The sequence below is a fragment of the Crocodylus porosus genome, unplaced genomic scaffold (assembly GCF_001723895.1).
Source record: "Crocodylus porosus isolate Cpor-Errol unplaced genomic scaffold, CroPor_comp1, whole genome shotgun sequence".
Lineage (NCBI taxonomy): Eukaryota > Metazoa > Chordata > Crocodylia > Crocodylidae > Crocodylus > Crocodylus porosus.
In genome coordinates, this window is record NW_017728911.1 from 41,631,995 (window position 1) to 41,648,226 (window position 16,232).

Below are 16,232 nucleotides of genomic sequence, written 5' to 3' on the forward strand. Positions count from 1 at the left end.
CTGTCCGAGCCCCCGAGGTCTGGAGCAGTCTGCCAGCAGAGGTGGTGCAAGCACCTGCTCTGGACACTTTTAAGAAACATTTGGATGGTTATGTTGCTGGGATCCTTTGCCCCCAGCTGACTTCCTGCCCTTTGGGCAGGGGGCTGGACTCGATGATCTGCCGAGGTCCCTTCCAGCCCAAATGTCTATGAAATCTATGAATTCTTGCAAGGAGCCGATTCCTCTTCCATCGCCAACGAGCAGCATGGAGCTCCGCGGTGGAGACGTGCGTTGTACACAGATGGGACCAATGGTGCTGCCCTGTGACGAGGTTAAGCCAGCACCAGAAGCAGACAAGGCAGCCAGGAGAGCCCTCCTGCGGGCCCTGCCCCTCAGCCGCGGCGTCTCTGCTTTGCACGGGACTTGTCCTCTCTCCCTGGGACTTTTCCCCCAGACTGGCATCTCGGTGCAGGGAGGAGAAACGGTTTCCCTTCCTGAAGCCTCCCCCATACAGCTGTCCTGATCCCAAGGTCTTTATACCATTCGGCTACATCATCCGCTCCGAGCCAGAGACGCTGCGGTCACGGCCCCGGACGCGCAGGGGAGCTCGAGCCGGCCCGACGTCCTGCCTGGAGAGGCTCTTCCCGCCAGGAGCTGGGGCTCAGCAGTGCAACCCGCTCAGCCCTCAGGGCGCTTTACGCGCGACGGGGAGCAAGCCACGACCATCGCGTGGACACATGAAGGCCATTCATAGAACTGAAGTTGTGCGAGGCTGGAGGGGGCCTTTAGAGACCGACGCCTGCAGCCGCCCGCGGGGGAGAGTCCGGAGCCTCCCTTCATCGAGGAGGTACAACCGCAGCCAACCCGGGACAGCTGAAGAGGCCAGGACGGGAGTGCGGGTCACAGGTTTCCCGGGGGGGGTACCCACAGAGGCAGGATGCGATGGACCACGACCACCCCTCCTGCTCTAGCCCGTTTCATCTGAGCGCCCCCGTCCCTTCCCTTCGCTGGCTGTGCCCCGGGCCGCAAGGTTAATGCTGATTTATTTAGCGTGATTTTGCCATATTGTTTCAGCCATCTCAAGGCGATGTTAATGACTCGTGGAGACAGCAGCCAGTCCCTTGCCAGCCCCGCTGTGCTTGAAGACGATTCAGTTCACCAGAAACGCGCCCTTCCCGTCGGCTGGCTTGCTCGCACCGCCGTGGCTGCTCCACCTGACTTAGTTAGCACCTGCAGTCAACACCAGCCCCAGCGAGGTGTAAAATGGAGAGAACGGCAGCTGAGCCAGGAGCTGACAGGTCCCAATCCCTCCTGCCACTGCAGCGGTAGTGCCCAATATCCTACCACGGCTGCGGCGTGGTGTTTGCTGGTGGCATGCACCTGGCCATTGGGTGCAAAGCTGAGTAACAACATCATTGCGAGCCCTTTATGGACACTTGTCCCCAGGGCAGGGGCAGCTGCTGGCCCAAGAGCCACTTTTCTCCCCCATATAGCTTAATGCTAGCAGGAAGTACCCACCCCCCCACCCTGAGCATCACTCCCCAATCCCTGGACAGTCCCATCCCAGACACAGGCACCGGGCTGCGCTCTTGGAAACGTGCAAGAGCAGGGCGGACAGACCCTCGGCTGGGCGAGTTTACCAGGGATGATCCTGTCCTGAGCAGAGGCCTGGCCTGGGGAAGTCCCTTCCTGCCCGATTTCCCTGGGATCCTTATACAGCGACATTTCTATTGCAAAGACCTCACAACAGGGCAGAACAATTTTAACACGGTAGCTGAAACGGGGTGCATGCTGCCAATCATGGCTGCACACCTAACAGTGCGTGGCACCCTGCTGCACCCGAGAGCACCTTGCATCACCCTGGCTGAGATTCACCGCTTTGAAGGGAGGGCAACAGGGCACGTCTAGAGAGATGCGCCCCCAGACAGACCCGCCTGGGCATCGGGTCATTGGGTTAGGGCGGTCAGAGGACACATCCCCAACTCCTGTGTTGCACAGCTCCCTGGGGACCTGTCCTCCACACACGTGTCTAATCCCTTTTAGACGCCAGTTGGGCTCTCAGCCCCTGGGCAAGGAGTCCCACCAGGTAGCTACTCACTGCAGAAACAGCTACTGCCCCACATCTGGCTGAAACCTGCCCCCAATCGTGCAGGGGGGCCGCTTACATCATGCCTCCGGGGACTCGGGGTATAGCAGTTCCCGGGTGATGTTGCCCACGCCCGTCAGACCTTCTCCTTTCCAGCCCCTCCTGGTGCAGCAGCTTCCCCCGATTATCTTTTTTACCCCTCTCTGCACCTTCTCCAGCTCCGCTGCAGCCTTTCTGAGACGCGGAGACCAGAAGCGCGTGCGCTATTCGAGACGTGGGTGCGTTGTGGATCGCTCCTTGTACTCACAGGCCTGCCCAGTCGCCGCATTGCCCCGAGAGCCGGTTATTCCCTAAACCCTGCCCTGGTCGCTGCTCTCCTCTGTATATCCCGCCCCCACCCCAGCCTGTGCTGTGCCCAGATGTGTGACCTTACACTTATTGGCACCGAGCGCACGTTATGGGAAGCAGGTCTGACGGATTTGATGAATTGACTTGCCCTTGTTGCTATTGCCGCAGCTGCTAAATTGGATCAGCTGCCGCTTTTGCTTCCTTCCATGTCATTGCTCCACACAGAGAACAACCCTGGGCCAGGAAGAGATCCCTGCAGCTGAGACGAGGAGGATTCCCTGCCTGGGCCGGCTGCGAGAGAGGATGCTAGACCAAGGCTGCTAATCAATCTAATCAATGCGGAGGGAGCCCTGCCCCGCAATTCAGGCGGAGCAGGCACAGGCCCGCATGCAGGAGGCAGAGATTCCCCCTGGGGCTTGACTGCTTTTTTCTCCCCCTGTCACCTTAAATAAACCGAAGCCTGAAAGGAACAGAAATAGCCTGGCATTGCAGGCAGAAGCTCCCTTCCCCCAGCCGGGCGGCTCCTCCGTGGTGCAGAGCTCCGACTGCCTGCAGAAGCAGACCTGGCGCAACCCGGGAGCGCGTCGGCCTGGGCTTGGGGGGAGCCGGGCTCTCGCAGCGCCCTGCCAGCCACGCGCCCCCGCCCCAGCGCTCCTTCCCCATCGCCTGGCGGGGGAACACCATGAATCTGGGCCCGTGACGGTGGCTTTCCTTAAGCGCTCCCGGGGATAACTGCTCTCCTGGCATAGCTCAGTACTGGGGTTTAAACCCCACTTTCTGGAAAGGGGAGGCTCCTCCCTAGCTTGCTTCTGCGGCCGTTGCCCCCTCACCCCAGCCCACTGCACCCCCACGGTGCTGGTTAACCCAGTCCTTGTCTGGAGGCTGCTGCTTGCTGAAGCACTTTGCAAGCCTGGGAGATCCCCCACCCAAGAGGCAGGACTCTCCCCCCGGGCAGGGAGGGTGGTTGCAGGGTGGGTGGCAGGCAGGATGGCCCCACGGGTGCACGGCCCCTGCTCCAGCAGCACCCCACGCCGCCCGCTCTGCAAAGCCAGGGACCCTTGGGCCCCCCTACGTCAGGGCTGCTGCTAGTTGGAGGCTCGTGCATGGGTCGTTGTGCTCCAGATCCCTCTGGCCGCGCAGCCCAGGGCTCCTGGGATCCAGTCAAGGCAAGGGCACGGGCTGCTGCTGTCAGGCTTTGGGGCTGGGAGTCCTGAGACCCACAGCAGGGGAGCCGGGAGGCAGGGCTGGGCGGTGAGAGGAGGGAGGGGGCAGGGAGAAGGGATGCGGGGTGAGAGCGTGGGGCAAGGGGGACCCCGGCTCTGCCCTGGGGTGCTGGTGCTGGACCCCTCTCTGCAGCGACCGGCCAGGACATGGGGCACGGCAGCACGTTCAGGGCACAGGGATGTGGTGTGGTGCGTGTCACATCCCCAGGGTCCCTTTACCCTGGCATGGGCCAGGGCGTCCCTGATGGGGCAAAAGGCAACAGGCCAAGGACAGAGAGCTTGGGATCAGGGCAGCAGGGGTCATGGCACGGCAAGGCCAGGCCCTAGGCAGAGGGCAGTGCGGCACAGTGGTGAGAGTCCCCGCACCCCCATCCCCTCGGTGGGACAAATGGCTGGACCACGGTCAACGTTGAGCCGTGACAACATTGCATTTCGCCTGAGACTATCCTGGAAAGATCTCAGAAACAGGCAAGGTAAAGAAAGGAAAACGGGTGGCGAGACAAGTACCGGTCCGGCAGACGCCCCAAGGAGCAAGAGTCAAACCAAAAGGCAATGCAGCAAAATGCTGAGTGAGCCGCAGGCTTCCCAATTCATGCACCCCAGGACATGCTCTTTGACGTAGCCTGAGCTGCACCGGGAAGGGGCAAAAGCCCCGAGATAAATGAGCTAGCAGGGGCGGATGTTTTACGCGCGGGCGGGCTGCAGCTCCCCGGTGATTATTATTCAATACCCTCGTTCATTTTAAAAAGCCAAACATCAAACAGTCCTCTTAAGTCCCCCGTGTACGTGTTTTAGGCGTTTGGCCTGCTGCCATAGCTCCCTTAGGCAGAGTCAGGGCGGGGGGATGTTGCTAAAGCGTGGGTCCCAGAGAGCTTCCTCGCAGGCTGGACCCACGCGGCCGAGCCACGGCTCCGCGATTCGCGTCTGCTGGTGATGCCACGAAGCTACGAGCGGGAATTCCTGCGCTGAGAAACAGCAGGGAAAGCCCTGTCTGAAGGCATAAGGTTTTGCCTGGCTGTGAAATAAGTGCATTTCAAATGTCAAGCCTGCTGGCTTGTGCCGTGCATAAAAGCTGTGTCAAACGCTGGCTTTTGTCTCTTTGTTCCAGCCAAGCCCGGCGCCTGTGGAAGTGTACGTGTCTTCCCAACGGATGGAAAGCAAAAGGCAAGCGGCAGGACGGGCTGCCCAAGGCAGCAGAGCAAACGACCCGTTAGCACCGTGATCTCCGCAGCTGCTGGCCTGAGCGCTGCAAGCCGGGTGCCTCCCAGGAGGTGTGGATGGGGGCAGGGGCCAGCTGGACCCCCTCTCACAGGGCTGGGGGTCACACGTGCATGGGGGATGCCGGCTACCTGGAAAGGGAAGGATGAGTCTCACGGGCCTGAGTGCTGCCTGCTGCATGTGAAAGCTTGGACAGCGGCTCTTGCGTAAAAATGCAGCCAGTGGCTGGGGCAAGACTGGGTTGTGGTAACGAGACAGCCACAAGAAAATCAAACTCCACTGATGGCTTGCAACCCATTAGGTGCTGAGACAGCAGAGTGCTTGCAATACCCAATACCAGACCCATGCCATAAAGTAATAAAAGTGGTTAAAACTGTTGGCAGAGTCCTGATACGCTCATCACATAGGTGTACCTAAGGCAGCCCTTTAAAGACAGGCTGAGCCAATGAAGGCAAGGAGGCTGGACTGCATATGCATTTCAAGTGACCTAGCAGCTAAAGAAAACAAAAGACTAAACATATGCATCTCAGAAGAAACCTGTAAAAGGGGCACTGAATAGAGGGAGGATGTTCTGCACCTGGCATCCTCACATTTCTCAAAACAGGCACCCAACGTCACTGTTAAAAATGTCTGAACCATTCAGTGCATGTCTAAAGTTATGAACTACTGCCAATGTGCCCCACTGAGAAACAAATACCCCAAACAAGTTTGGTGACGCCTCTAAGTATCCAGAGGCCAGTCAGGAGCGGCCTTCCTGGGCCCCCTCTTCAGCAAAGCACCGCGGCAGCGTTGCACCTAAAAACCGAATTTCTAACCTAGTGCCTTCTGAATTGATACAACACTCGGTTGACAAATAGCAGAAAGGCTTGTTTTAATAACTACAATAATAACTGAGTCGGGCGAGGGGCCGTGGAGCCCGCCCCGAGCTCTTCAGGCAAACTGGCCCCGGCAAACCAGGCAGGCCAGTTAGCTGGGGGCATGCTAGCAGCCCTGCAGGGCTGTCACCACAGTCAGGCATGTCCCTGGAGACTACAGGGCTCTTTGGATGCAGGGCCCAGGTTTGCCCTTAGGACTGCAAGTTAATTGTGCTCCTAGAAGCACAGACATTGCCTTCTGCATGAAGGAAAGTTGGACCCCTTCCCAGGGCTGGGGCATGGCTCCCAGCACGAGATTAGCTGCCAAAGGGGGGGCAGCTCCGCAGCTTGGTGCCCCAGCCCCGCGTAGCCAGAGGAGCATGCACAGAGGAGCCCAGGCACCACACCACCAGCTCCAAATCCCCACTGAGACCATGGGGAGAGGGAAAAATAACAATGGCCACAGATATGAATGAGACCCAGGTTATGTGGCCTGCGTCCAGCCTGCTCGGGGGCTGCATTAACCTGTTACTGGTGCCTGGGACCTCAGTCCGTGAGCAGCTGAACATCCCCTGGGCCCAGCCCTTTGCTATCTGGAGGCTGCAGGAGTCAGCATACGAGTGCCCGGCTAATTATCTGCCTCCCTGCAGCTGGCTGCTGGCGAGCTGCCCCCGCGCTGACACAGACCCAGGCCCAGTCTTAGCAAGACAGCTAAGAACGGCTGTTGTGAAGCAAAGTCCGCTGAACCAGCGCCTCGTCCCGGGTGCCCGCGTCGGAGCTGTGAACGGTCTTGGGACAAGGGAGGGTACAGTCCGGAAGCATGGTAACTGCTCCAGAAGAAGCGCGTTCCCCCACAGACAAAGTCTGCAGGAGCCCGTCTGCCGCGGCTCTTCTGGCCAGCCTTCCCGGGGAGGAGCATGTAGGGTGCAAAATGCCCACGGGCTCGTGTGACCTGTAGCATCGCTGTCAAGGAGCGACGGAGGGGTCTAGAGCAGAGTTTCTCAGTCTGTGGGTTGCAACCCAAAAGCGGGTTGCAAGAATATATCAAAGGGTCATGAAGAAACTTTTAAAAATGGATGTTTTTTAAAAAGAAACTTAAAAAACCACGGGAAACAGCAGCATTCCAGCCCACATGGGGGGAGCAGGAGGAGGGCGATCTAGCAGGGGCACCATGTGCATGTGCATGTGCACACATGCACATGGCAGTGCAAAAGCAGCTCCCTGCAGGTAAGTCTGTGAAGTGGGGGGGCAGAGCATAGACAACATGGCAGAGGGGTAGGGGGGCACAGGCGACACTGCCCCCCACCCCACCTCCTCTCCAGGGTACAGCCATGGCCTGAGGGGAGCAGTGGAGGTGGTGGGGTAGAGTTGCGGCTGGCGGTGGGAGAAGGTGAAGGCAGCGCACCCCCCTGCATCCATTACTCCTTGCGCTGCTGGCGGCGTGGCTGGTGCAGGAGTCCTGGCGACAGTGGTAGCAATGAGTCTCGCTGCCCCGGGCCATGGAGGCAGCTCCTGCCTGTGCTGGTCCAGCCAGGCTGCAGCCCTGTGCCCACTGTGGGTGCAAAATCTGGGGGGACACATGCCCCCCCTCTGCCCCACACACTGGGGATCTGGGGCCTGGGGGCAAGGGGCAGCAGACCAGGAGTGAGGGGCACCAGCAGGTTGGGGGGGTGGGAGGTGTGAGTTGGGAGTCAGGGGCACCGGCAGGGCTGGTAGGCTGTTTTCTACTTAAAATATGTACCAGGTCGGGACTGGCTATTGAGGTTTACAAATTGGTCCTGGTACAAAATGGGTTGAGAGCCACCGCCCTAGAGATAGTCGGTGTAGGACGGTGTCTAAATTGGCTGCCAAAGGCAGGTCAATGAAGCTTTGCCTGCCGCTGTCATTGCCGGTGTGCTCTGCTCACCTCTGGAGCTGCCTCGCCAAGCACAGCCAGGGCCTCAAGGACTGGCTGTAAGCATGGGTCCTCCACCTAAATGCATCAAGAGGACAACAAATGACCAGCCTGCTGTGGAGCAGCCTTCTGGCATGTCCCTAAGTCCCTTGAGAAACCAAGGAGCATGAAGGACATTGTTTCTCCAGGCTCTGGGGGCAGACCGGGTGCCCCAAAACAGCCAGGCCACCCAGGCTCCGAACTGTGACATCCCAGACCTGACTTGCTGTAGCATGACCACGAGTCAACAGGAGCTGCCTGGGTGACCAAGGGACTGTAAGGCTTCCATCCAGCTGCGGCGAGCCAGGTACTGGGGCAGCCGGGGTCTCACGAGCAGTGACGGCGAGAGGCACGCAATCAGCATGAGCTGTGCACATCCCGTGGGCTCTGGGGACGTGGGATGCCCACCCCACCCTGGACTCCACACCCTCACTGCTCATCTGACCTGACCTGACCTGACTTGACGTGGCCCAGACAGACCTCCTTGGAGAAAGGAAGAGGCAGCCCCTTGCCTGCCGGGGTGATAGCAGAGCTTCAAGCACTGAACACACACATGCTGTGGCTAGCAAAAGTCGTCATATATTTAGCTTGCCTCTGCCACAAAAAGGTGACCCCGAATTCGGAGTGGCGTTTTGGATCACATTTGCATCGGCTAATTTAGCAAAGGCACTGTCGCCGTTGCTTTTTCCAGAGTGCTGTCAGAGAAGCCCGTTATCGCGTTGCGGGAGAAGCTCTCAATGGCAGATTCATTTCCTCCCTAATCAGGTGTCCGGTGCTGTGGGGTTGTTTGCTTTGGAGATGGGTTTAGACATCCAGGGCGCTTACACACGTTACGGGGGCAAGAGAAGGAGCTGTGTTGGCGTGGAGGGTGTGGCAGAAAGCTACCTTGGTTTCTCCCCAAAATCTCTGCCCTGTGACAATGTGATTAAATCTCTGCGCTGTGACCATTTGATTAGGATGAGCCCAGCAGAGGAGACACACACTTACCCTATCTCTTTAGGTAACTTGAGCTGGCTACAGTCCTGAGGGGGGGGACCTGCTCCCTCTGCCTACGGAACTGGTATCACCTACCTCGGGGAGGGGAGTCTACCTGGTGGGCTGGAGTCTGCCCAGCAACTGGTGATGTATTTCAAATTGGTTGGGCGACAGCCAACCGGAGCTGGCCTCCATTGGACCAGGGGAACAAGGTCACAGGGGCTATATAAGTTAAGACTGCCCAGGAGGAGGGGGCCGCAGCCATGCGGGGGACTCAGAGAAGCTTTACCATCTGAAACTGGTTCTCTCCCCCCAAAACTCACAATCTAGAAACGGGAAACTTCACCTGCCTTTGGCAGTTGCTTGTGAGTAAGCGACTCGAGATCTGGGTAGATCTCTAGCTGGCAGTAACTCCGATGCATGATCAAAAGGCTACCTCAGCCAGACTGTTTTGCTCTATGGGATTTCTGTGATATTGCTCAATCTTGTACCCTATTTTCACTGTACCCCTGTATTCAGTAAAGTTCTTCTTTGTGACCGGTGTGGGAGACTTATTGAGGGGTGGGTCTAAATTATGCCCAAGAGACCCCTTAGGTCTGTGAACTAAGGGAGACTTTCCTTTTTGCCCCTGACTTGGGGAAGTGCCCCATGGGCCTGTACTGGGTCGAGTACCCGTAGGACTATTAGGCCTGTGTTTCCCCGAGGACACAGGGCCGAGAGTGAGTCCCTTCTCGGGGTGGTGGCAGCTACGTTACCCCCAGGCTAGCAAGTGTGCTCCAGGAAGGGGGTTAGCCAGAAGTGAGGCGCCCCAGGGAGGCCCTCCGAGCCTGGAAGGTGGTTGGGTGCAGGGAGGTGGGGGCTCAACCTGGGAGCGCCCCCTACTGGCCTGCCACAGAGGGAGCCGCAGGAGCCAGCCCTCCTAGGGCTCTGGGAGGGGGGTGGGCACGGCCTGCAGGGTTGTCGTGAGACAAGCAAGGCTCTAGAAAGGACCTGCAATGCAGCCCCGTTAGCCACGAAGGAACAGGCTGCTTCTCAGGCCCTGATGGCCATTCCCAGGTGAAACAATACAACGTGACCAGGGCAACGCACCTTTCCACGACCACGGCAGTGCTGGCCGGAGGGGACGTCTGAGCCGTGTCTGAATGCTGCTGGCTGGACTTCCCAGCCTCTGGCTATAACAATTCCCTGTCATCACCAGTGTGCAACAAATGGGGACCTGTAGCTCAGCAAAGGGCCTTGTTGCCTTGCTGATAGCCTGATGGGACCCCCCAGTGAGCACGGAGACGCGGCACCTCGGCTAGCCGCTCGCTGCCGGACGCGGCACTTGCCCAGCTAGACAAGGCTTAGAGACCGGGACTGGAGAGATCAAGAGTGCAATGGCTCCCTCAGCAAGGAGGCAAGGGAAGGACGTGATGAGTCCAATCCAGTAATCTGATTTACTGGTCTCAGTGGGGGCAGGTGACAGGACAAGGAGCAATGGGCTCAGGTTGCAGCAAGGGAAGTTGAGGTGGGATATTAGGAAAAGCTCTCTCACGAGGAGGGTGGTGAAACCCTGGACAAGGCAGGGACTCCTCCAGCACGGTGGAGATGAGAAGGAAGGCTCCCACATGCCAAAGGAAACAGCTCTTCACGCCGCAGCCAGCTGGATGCCCGCACAGGGTCAATCCGATGAGATTCAGCTCCAGCTGCCCTGGGCACAGGAGAAGAGTGAGGTGACAACGGGAGGGTGGGAAGGAGAGAGGGCAGACCCAGCCCCGGCGTCCTGGGGGTGAGATCATCCTCCCACCCCTCCGCAGAGGGACTGGGCCGCACAACGCGGGGTTGCTTGCCTGAGGACCACAATAAGCACTGCTGTGACCCAGCCCCCGGATTGCTGCTACGTGTGCCCCAGCGTGAGGAGCCAGTGCACGCACACACTGGAGACAGAAGAGCCACCGCCTCCAAGACTCGGTCATGGACACGACGTGGGTAACTCGTGCCCGACGAGAATCCCTGCCGATGCTGCAGGCCCTGCAGCTCCCAGAGGGCAGCAGCATTTATTTAACCCTGGCCCCATGAAATGGCAAATGCTGCAGGGCTTGGCTGTGGGGCTTTGCCCAGGGGAGTAATGCAGCTGTCTGTGTGCAGAGCAGCCCTCATGTGCTGGCTCGAGGCTCCCCTCACCCTGTGCATGAATTGCAACCCAGAACCAGCACTCTTGCCCGGGTCTCTCCTGGCACCTACGCAGCCCAGCCCTGTCCTCTCCATCCTCCCTGACATTTTTGCTACTTGCACAGTCAAGGCCTGCCTGCTTTCCCCTCCGTGCTCATCCCTTTCAACATCTGACATGCATTTCCTCCACAAAAGGAAATCCACCTCACGCCAGCCGGAGGAATCCTTGCCGCTATCAGAGCACAGCGACGGACAGTTCGCCACCCGCCGGGTCTGGGCTGGAAGTCCCCCAGGCCTGGTGTTCACGGTGCCGACCCCTGCAGCCCCCGGACCTCAAATGCAGGAGCAGGTGCCTGGTGTCTCAACGACGAGGCTAGCACCGTATGACGTGCGTGCAGCCTCCGCCCTGCAGCGTCTCCATTGCAGACCCCAAGGCTGGGCACCCGGCTGGAAGCCGTGGCCCTAGTCTCCCAACCCAGTGGCAGCCCCGTGGTGGTTTTCGGCTTTTAGCTTTTTTACGTTTTTAAGCTTTTAGCCTTTTAACCAGCTGCCAGGAAGACATCGAGCGCCGGGCACCAATAAGCTACCCTTCTCCAGACTGCTTTTTAGTTGGTGTCTTCTGGTGCTGGTCGTCCCTCGCCGCAGCGACACGCCGACCGACGATGGCGACGACCAGCGGGACCCACCCCTTCCGGCTGTTTTAACATCAGTTCCCTCCCCGCACCCCATTGGGGGCGCGGGGTGCACGTTCACTGCCGGCCACCATCCGCAGGCAACCCATAGAGACTGGCGGTCTACACCGCGATATCGTGAGGACTTCAAATAGTCCCCGCACCTCCGCTTCCTATCCCTGTTGCACAGCCCAGGCTCAGGCCGAAGCCTTGCAGGACAGAGGCGGCCTGTGGGGTGTGTGCCGGGTCCCCGTGCCAGCGCACAAGGGAAGACGCTGCAAGGTCCCTGCACCGTGGCCTTTGCAGCCTGGCTGGCCCCGGACTTGCCGCTCCTCCGACTCGCTGCATTTGGAAGAAGGTGACACGTGAACCACTGAAGTTTGGGAGAAAGCTAGACCCTCTCCTCTCAGAGGGCTGGCTGGCACTGAAGGGCACGGGAGGCAGCAAATTATTGATGTGAGCGCAGAAACACAGCTGCTCCGAGCTAATTACAGTGGGTCCCAAAATCTCCAATAAAGAGCTCCTCCGTGAACCCCCAAGCCCGGGACAGCTGCGGTGGTGCTGCAGCCAGGCAGACAGACCCAAAACTCTGCACCCCATTAAATACCAGGTGCTCCGTGCGTTGCAGAGGGGCTGGGGGCACCCAGAGCTGATGCCCAGTGGGAACGTGCACAGGATTCAGGACCCAAAGTCCCCTGCTGCCCCCGCTCAGTGTCTCCAGAAAAGCTTCTTAAGAGAACAAGAGTCTTTTAAAGAAAAATACATCTCCGTGTGTTTTCTATTCCTTCCAGGAGAGCACACATAACACCAGCAGTCTCTCCCTATGCCTGAAGAAGGGTGTTTGTGGCCAAAATCTTGCAAAGAGCCATTTTCCAACCATTTAGCTGGTCTAATAAAAGAGATCCCTTTTACCCCAAGAACCTCACCTGCAAGTGCTTCCATGTAACTTCTGCCAAGGAAACCCTGAATGTGGCTCCTTCCCCTAATGTCACCCAGCTCCTGGGTTTTGATGGCTAGAAAATAACATCTCAAGGTTTCCTCTGCTTAAAGACCCCCAGTTCTGCCAGGCTTTTCCCCGCACAGCGGTGACATTTCTCACAGGGCTTTAATGGTAGCGTTGAGCACAGAGAAGGCAGCACCCCATCTCCAGGGAGCCTGAGGGAGCTGCTAGGGTTGGGTGCTTGACCAATCCAACCAAGTTTGGTCAATTGACCCATCAAATATCTGTCAAAAATTGGAAAAAATCCATGCAAAACCAGGAATGCCGGGTCCAGGAGTACTTTCCTTCCTGATTCCCGGTGTCTGCATCTCCCCGGTGACCCTGCATGTCCTTTTCCTCTGGGCCGTGAGCATCTGTGTCATGAACATCTGGGCTCTGACTCTGCTGAAAGCGAAACGTCGGGAACGCGGCCGCTGTGAGCCGAACCCTTGATGTGCCAGAGATCTCCTCTTGTGTCCCCTGCTCGCGGTGTGCTCTTTTCTGCCGCAGCTTTGTACTGGAAGTTGTGAATACAGAACAACAAAAGAAGCTTGATCTAATTAGCAGCCCTTAGCTACTGCATTGAATTAGCAGGAAAAAAAAGGAGTGAAAATAGGTTTAATTAAAACTGTTGCTGGCACAGAATTTTGATTAACTGATGCAATGCCTGAAAACCGCGAGCGGATGAAATAGCACAAATGGTTTGCAAATGAATCTGCTTTTCTGAAGCCGCCGTGTGCACAGGACAGAGGATTCGTTGGAGGTTACAACGCCAGGAACACGTTTAGCTACAGACGCGCATTTCCTGGGACTCCAGCACCTATTCGATGACACCAGGTCCTGCCCCAAAGGGAAGGATGCCTCCCAGAGGAACCCAAGCCTGGCGGCTGGGACAGTCCTTTGCCCCATCAGGAGAAAGCAGGGTAGAGTTGCACCCGACAGACTGACTACATCGGAGCTGCAGCAGCTCTCCTGGGCAGCCTTCTGGGATGCAGATCCAAAACACATCTCATCTAAGCCCTCGACTACCTTGCTGCAAGGCAGAGGGGGGTGCAAAGGAGTGATGATGCCCACGGCAGCTTCCCTGACCCGCCCTGCAGCCAGTATATGTCGGCTCTGTGCAATGCACAGCAGCTTAGCATCAGCCCCTGGGTGCCCAGGGCAGTGGGCAGACCAGCCCAGGCCTGGCTCCAGCTGTGCCAGGACAGGGGACAGCGCTGCGGGAGAGGCCGCAGGCTCCGGTGGGTCCAGTGGGAGAGCGCCGGGGGGTGCAGCTCACCCCACAATGCTCCCGGTGCAGGTAGCGTGGCCAAGGCAGACCCCAAGGGAGGTCTCTGACTGCAGACAGCACGGCGGTAGCAGCACTTTCTCTGCCCTGCGACCCTCGCCTCCATGCTCGCGTGGTGACCCACACCAGTTACCATCAGCCCGTTCTCCTCCTGCATCGCCTGTCCTATGCCCTCGCTGCGCTGCTCAGGGACAGATCCTCGGCTATGGGGCATCTGTGCCGTGGTCCCTGCGGGGTCTGTACGCCTCGCTGCAATGCAGCACGGGGGCACCAAGACCCAGGGCCGGGCTCTCGTCACGGTTGCGGGGGAAGGGATGGGTACGCGACCCGCTGGCAGGGACAAAAATGCAGGGGCAGAGCAGGCTGGGATTGTCTTCTGGGACAATTGTTCGAAGCCTGATGGAGGAACTAGAGAGATCAGCTGAGCGCCACGAACAAGGGCGAAGCCCCCAAGCCCAGACACAGCGGCAGAGGCCAAAGCCAAGTCCCAGCTGGGCGAGACGCCATCCCAAGCTTGCCCAACCCAGCCCCGCGAGACCTGAACATGCTGCGAGGATGTCCTGGGTGACCGTGGGCATCTCTGTGCATCGACTCCCTGGGCCATAGCAAGGGGATAATGACCCTGGCCTGCTTGGTGATGGGCACCGAGACCTGGGGCGAAAGGCTGCGGTCAGCTTGCAGGCTGGATGAGGGGAATAAGGGCATCGTCCACCGAGCCCCGCTCTGAAATGGCGTGCCTCGCTCTGGGAAGCCACGAGCGTGCCCGGAGACGACGCCAAGCCCGGCGCCTGCAGGAGCGCGGAGGCTCCCCTCCTGCCGGGGAGCTCAGCTGCGCGGGGCTCTGAACGTGCAACCAAAATATTTGTGGAAAGCGCCTGCATTCGGCTGAAAACACGCTGGTGTTGATCGGCACCAAACCGTGTATTTTTGAACCTCCCGAGTTTGACACATTTTGAAGATGTTTCCCTATCGTGTTACCATGGCGACTTGCATTAGTTTCGCAGTCATTGTTTTAGTGCATCTCTCCTGAGGTCTCGCAATGGGCCGCGATGCCATCATACAACACGGAGCCAAATTCTTCCCTGGCCTCATTGCATGGACATCAGTGCAGTCGCACCGGGCACACATTTGGTCCTCTGTTTCCTAGATACAGCCACGCCGAGCCCTGCCGGGACAACACACGGTGGAAGCCGTCAGCGGCGTCGCATGACAGTGCAAGAGCAAAGCCCGGAGACAGCGGCGCAGAGGATCCGTAGCAAACACCTTCTGCGATTAATTCTCCATTTGTGCTTTACCCATCTGCCATTTGTTGCAAGGATTTGGTATTGCAGCCGCGTGAGCTGCTTCGCGGGGACGGAGAAGCCGGGGGTCCATTTGTGGTCCCTCGCTGGATGAGGAGAACGCCTGGGGTCCGTTTTCTGGTCCAGGTGCTCCCCAGGATGGATCCGTAGACATCAGGGCAGCAGAGCCCTCGGGAGGTCACATCTAGTCCACCCCCTGTCCAAACCAGCCCAGACACATCCAGCATCTAAACTCTTTGTAAAACTGTCATCAACCCTGACACGACACAGACATCACCCCCGAGCCTGCCCCAGGCAAAGCAGGGGACCACTGCTGCCGTAAAAGGTTGTTCGTAGACACGGGAGAGACCCCAGGGAGAGGAAAGCAACCCCCACCCCAGTCCGTACCAATCTGGTCATGGGGCAAAATTCCTTCCCGACCCCAAATCTGCCGTTGGTCTGAGCCCGAATCGAGAGGCAAGACCCTCTAGTCGGGGACCTCTAGCAGGGGCACTGGCACGGCCCAGGCTGCATCCGAAGCCGGATGCCTCTGAGAGGCTTAAACCCCCCGACGTAACAGAAACGAGGGGAAGGGGCAGCCAGCCAAGCCCAGAAGCCTGGGAAAGCCCCATGGCTTAGCTACACCTAGGTCATCCCCAACCAGGGGCTGCACACCCTCTCCTCGAACACCTCCACCCTGGGCAGCTACGCCACAGCCTCCCTGCTCTCGAGTGACAAGGTTTTTCCTGATATCCTAAACCTACGTTGCTGCAACGTCAAGCCACTGGCCTCCATCCTCACCCCAAGCTCTCCTCTTTGGGGAAGCCTCGGGCCAGAGAACTGCTCTGCTTGGATCTCACATCCAGCCCAAATGGGAACACGGACGCCCGCCCTCCGGGAGACGGCTCACGGGACATGGTTGGCGGTATTTACCCTGCTGCGATTACGAGGACGGGGCTTCTGTCACTGCCCCACGCTTGCCTACCAAATTGACTGGAGAACTGCTGCCCCTTCCCCTGCTATTGAAGCTCTGTTCCCAACTTGGCAGACTTGCTGAGGCCCTATAAACGACACAACACGGCGCGGCGTGGCCTGCTGAGATGAATTCAATTGCTTTTATCTCTTGACTGCATTTCCCCAGTGTGATTGCATCTCACCGCACTGATAGCCATGCCAAAGGTAAGCGTGTGTTTTCTTCCAGGTTGGCGGATCTCCTCCGGCGGGCTTTAAACTAGGCTCGTCGGGGG